Here is a 6,000-nt window from a genome sequence, read left to right as displayed (position 1 = left end):
AAACGCGAGTTGCTCAAAAAACGTCTGAAAATCAGGGGCTGTTTTCCCTTGAAAATAGCTCTGTATTTTCAGCCGTTTTTGGTCACTACGTGTGCACATACCCTTAGTCTAAATGGTCCAGCCGAACATAGCAAAAAAATATAAGTTAGCAGTGTTACAAATATAAAACCTATACTTTTTTCTCCCCTGCGCCACAATAGAAACTAGAGGTCAAGGAAAAATAATTTCCCTTCATGTAACTCTGCTTCCTGTCAACTGAAAAGTTATCCGCCAGAGGGAAAAAATGTTTCCGCTTTGTGGAGTACAAGAAAGTCTAATTCCCAGGTGGGGCTTTCTTGTACTCATCGGGGAAACATTTTTCCTTAGGACAGATGATTTTTCCGTTGACAGGTGACAGAGTTCAATAGGGGGGGTGTTAGGGGGAGGAGGGGGGAAAATATGGTCTCTTCACAGTTTGTGTTTTTTCCGCCCCTGCCCTAGATTTCAATCCTATATCCGCCCCTGTGTGCAGAATATCACAAGTTCACAACAGAGCTTGCAGCGGAGAAGCGCACGCCCCTGCGGACCACGATACAGAGAGCGCGTCTAACCAGTGAGTATGGCAACTCTGCACCTCTCCTCAGCCTCCACATGTTATTGGATGAGAGGAGGAGGAGAAGGGCGGACTGTGGCTGATAACATTCACTGCTGGTATATATTTATATCTGCGGTATATTCACTGCTGCTATATATGGATCAGAGTGGTATATACACTGCTGCTATATATGGATCTGTGCGGTATATACACTGCTGGTATATATTTATATCTGCGGTATATTCACTGCTGCTATATATGGATCTGTGCGGTATATACACTGCTGGTATATATTTATATCTGCGGTATATTCACTGCTGTTATATATGGATCTGTGCGGCATATACACTGCTGCTATATATGGATCTGTGCGGTATATACACTGCTGGTATATATGGATCTGTGCGGTATATACACTGCTGGTATATATGGATCTGTGCGGTATATACACTGCTGCTATATATGGATCTGTGCGGTATATACACTGCTGGTATATATTTATATCTGCGGTATATACACTGCTGGTATATATGGATCTGTGCGGTATATTCACTGCTGCTATATATGGATCAGAGCGGTATATTCACTGCTGGTATATATGGATCTGTGCGGTATATTCACTGCTGCTATATATGGATCAGAGCGGTATATTCACTGCTGGTATATATGGATCTGTGCGGTATATTCACTGCTGCTATATATGGATCAGAGCGGTATATTCACTGCTGCTATATATGGATCTGTGCGGTATATTCACTGCTGCTATATATGAATCTGTGCGGTATATACACTGCTGGTATATATTTATATCTGCGGTATATACACTGCTGGTATATATGGATCTGTGCGGTATATTCACTGCTGCTATATATGGATCTGTGCGGTATATTCACTGCTGGTATATATGGATCTGTGCGGTATATACACTGCTGGTATATATGGATCTGTGCGGCATATATACTGCTGGTATATATGGATCTGTGCGGTATATATACTGCTGGTATATATGGATCTGTGCGGCATATACACTGCTGCTATATATGGATCTGTGCGGTATATACACTGCTGGTATATATGGATCTGTGCGGTATATACACTGCTGCTATATATGGATCTGTGCGGTATATACACTGCTGCTATATATGGATCTGTGCGGTATATACACTGCTGCTATATATGGATCAGAGCGGTATATTCACTGCTGGTATATATGGATCTGTACGGTATATTCACTGCTGGTATATATGGATCTGTGCGGTATATACACTGCTGGTATATATGGATCTGTGCGGTATATACACTGCTGCTATATATGGATCTGTGCGGTATATTCACTGCTGCTATATATGGATCAGAGCGGTATATTCACTGCTGGTATATATGGATCTGTGCGGTATATTCACTGCTGGTATATATGGATCTGTGCGGTATATACACTGCTGGTACATATTTATTTATAGGTTGTGTGCAGTTTATTTTTTGCTTTGCTTCTGTTCCATATGCCTTTTTTTCTAAATATACATTTTTGCCCCTCGAAGTTAAAGGGGTTGTTCCAAGATTAAATGTTATCACCTGTCTACAGGACAGGACATAACATGCTGATCGGTGGGGGTCTGACCACTGGGACCCCCACTCATCACTGGAACGGTGGTCCCTTGTACCCCTGAGTAACTGGAGCGGCAGGGTGTATGCTTGACCTGCAGCGTCATTAACTCAGGGGTACGAGGGACCCCCACTGATCAGCATGTTATCTCCTATCCTGTAGAGAGGGGATAACATTTAATCTTGGGACGACCCCTTTAAGACCTGAACATGCAGTGAATAGTTTTCAGATTATATTACTGGCTCGATGATCACATTCATTCCTAGTCTGGTCTGCGCAGTTTCGGTTTACAAATATTACGGATTGGCAGTACAGATCCAACAGACGTGGACAGAAAGCAAGTGCAGCGTGCGTTACTATACTGACTGTAAAGTGCAGCGTGTGTTACTATACTGACTGTAAAGTGCAGCATGCGTTACTATACTGACTGTAAAGAGCAGCATGTGTTACTATACTGACTGTAAAGTGCAGCGTGCGTTACTATACTGACTGTAAAGTGCAGCGTGCGTTACTATACTGACTGTAAAGTGCAGCGTGCGTTACTATACTGACTGTAAAGTGCAGCGTGTGTTACTATACTGACTGTAAAGTACCGCATGTGTTACTATACTGACTGTAAAGTGCAGCGTGCGTTACTATACTGACTGTAAAGTGCAGCATGCGTTACTATACTGACTGTAAAGTGCCTCATGTGTTACTATACTGACTGTAAAGTACCGCATGTGTTACTATACTGACTGTAAAGTGCAGCGTGCGTTACTATACTGACTGTAAAGTGCAGCATGCGTTACTATACTGACTGTAAAGAGCAGCGTGCGTTACTATACTGACTGTAAAGTGCAGCATGTGTTACTATACTGACTGTAAAGTGCAGCATGTGTTACTATACTGACTGTAAAGTGCAGCGTGCGTTACTATACTGACTGTAAAGAGCAGCGTGTGTTACTATACTGACTGTAAAGTGCAGCGTGTGTTACTATACTGACTGTAAAGTGCAGCATGTGTTACTATACTGACTGTAAAGTGCAGCATGTGTTACTATACTGACTGTAAAGTGCCGCATGTGTTACTATACTGACTGTAAAGAGCAGCGTGCGTTACTATACTGACTGTAAAGTGCCGCATGTGTTACTATACTGACTGTAAAGTGCTGCATGTGTTACTATACTGACTGTAAAGTGCCGCATGTGTTACTATACTGACTGTAAAGTGCAGCATGTGTTACTATACTGACTGTAAAGAGCAGCGTGCGTTACTATACTGACTGTAAAGTGCAGCGTGTGTTACTATACTGACTGTAAAGTGCAGCATGTGTTACTATACTGACTGTAAAGTGCCGCATGCGTTACTATACTGACTGTAAAGAGCAGCATGCGTTACTATACTGACTATAAAGAGCAGCATGCGTTACTATACTGACTGTAAAGTGCAGCGTGCGTTACTATACTGACTGTAAAGTGCAGCGTGCGTTACTATACTGACTGTAAAGTGCAGCATGCGTTACTATACTGACTGTAAAGTGCAGCGTGTGTTACTATACTGACTGTAAAGAGCAGCATGTGTTACTATACTGACTGTAAAGTGCCGCATGTGTTACTATACTGACTGTGAAGAGCAGCGTGCGTTACTATACTGACTGTAAAGAGCAGCGTGTGTTATTATACTGACTGTAAAGTGCAGCGTGCGTTACTATACTGACTGTAAAGAGCAGCATGCGTTACTATACTGACTGTAAAGTGCAGCGTGCGTTACTATACTGACTGTAAAGTGCCGCATGTGTTACTATACTGACTGTAAAGTGCCGCATGTGTTACTATACTGACTGTAAAGTGCTGCATGTGTTACTATACTGACTGTAAAGTGCCGCATGTGTTACTATACTGACTGTAAAGTGGTGCATGTGTTACTATACTGACTGTAAAGAGCAGCATGTGTTACTATACTGACTGTAAAGTGCAGCGTGCGTTACTATACTGACTGTAAAGTGCCGCATGTGTTACTATACTGACTGTAAAGTGCCGCATGTGTTACTATACTGACTGTAAAGTGCTGCATGTGTTACTATACTGACTGTAAAGTGCCGCATGTGTTACTATACTGACTGTAAAGTGGTGCATGTGTTACTATACTGACTGTAAAGAGCAGCATGTGTTACTATACTGACTGTAAAGTGCAGCATGTGTTACTATACTGACTGTAAAGAGCAGCGTGCGTTACTATACTGACTGTAAAGTACAGCGTGTGTTACTATACTGACTGTAAAGTGCAGCATGTGTTACTATACTGACTGTAAAGTGCAGCATGCGTTACTATACTGACTGTAAAGTGCAGCATGTGTTACTATACTGACTGTAAAGTGCAGCGTGTGTTACTATACTGACTGTAAAGTGCTGCATGTGTTACTATACTGACTGTAAAGTGCCGCATGTGTTACTATACTGACTGTAAAGTGCCGCATGTGTTACTATACTGACTGTAAAGTGCAGCGTGTGTTACTATACTGACTGTAAAGTGCCGCATGCGTTACTATACTGACTGTAAAGTGCAGCATGCGTTACTATACTGACTGTAAAGAGCAGCATGTGTTACTATACTGACTGTAAAGTGCAGCGTGTGTTACTATACTGACTGTAAAGTGCTGCATGTGTTACTATACTGACTGTAAAGTTCCGCATGTGTTACTATACTGACTGTAAAGTGCCGCATGTGTTACTATACTGACTGTAAAGTGCAGCGTGTGTTACTATACTGACTGTAAAGTGCCGCATGTGTTACTATACTGACTGTAAAGTGCAGCGTGTGTTACTATACTGACTGTAAAGTGCCGCATGTGTTACTATACTGACTGTAAAGTGCCGCATGTGTTACTATACTGACTGTAAAGTGCAGCGTGTGTTACTATACTGACTGTAAAGTGCCGCATGTGTTACTATACTGACTGTAAAGTGCAGCGTGTGTTACTATACTGACTGTAAAGTGCCGCATGTGTTACTATACTGACTGTAAAGTGCAGCATGTGTTACTATACTGACTGTAAAGTGCCGCATTTGTTACTATACTGACTGTAAAGTGCAGCATGTGTTGCTATACTGACTGTAAAGTGCAGCATGTAATACTATACTGACTGTAAAGTGCCGCATGTGTTACTATACTGACTGTAAAGTGCAGCATGTGTTACTATACTGACTGTAAAGTGCCGCATTTGTTACTATACTGACTGTAAAGTGCAGCATGTGTTACTATACTGACTGTAAAGTGCAGCATGTGTTACTATACTGGCTGTAAAGTGCAGCGTGTGTTACTATACTGACTGTAAAGTGCCGCATGTATTACTATACTGACTGTAAAGTGCAGCATGTGTTACTATACTGACTGTAAAGAGCAGCATGTGTTACTATACTGACTGTAAAGTGCAGCATGCGTTACTATACTGACTGTAAAGTGCAGCATGTGTTACTATACTGACTTTAAAGTGCCGCATTTGTTACTATACTGACTGTAAAGTGCCGCATGTGTTACTATACTGACTGTAAAGTGCAGCATGTGTTACTATACTGACTGTAAAGTGCCGCATTTGTTACTATACTGACTGTAAAGTGCAGCATGTGTTACTATACTGACTGTAAAGTGCAGCATGTGTTACTATACTGGCTGTAAAGTGCAGCGTGTGTTACTATACTGACTGTAAAGTGCCGCATGTATTACTATACTGACTGTAAAGTGCAGCATGTGTTACTATACTGACTGTAAAGAGCAGCATGTGTTACTATACTGACTGTAAAGTGCAGCATGCGTTACTATACTGACTGTAAAGTGCAGCATG

This window comes from Rhinoderma darwinii, chromosome 12, assembly GCF_050947455.1.
Source record: "Rhinoderma darwinii isolate aRhiDar2 chromosome 12, aRhiDar2.hap1, whole genome shotgun sequence".
Classification (NCBI taxonomy): Eukaryota; Metazoa; Chordata; class Amphibia; order Anura; family Rhinodermatidae; genus Rhinoderma; species Rhinoderma darwinii.
This window is presented reverse-complemented; position numbering follows the sequence as displayed.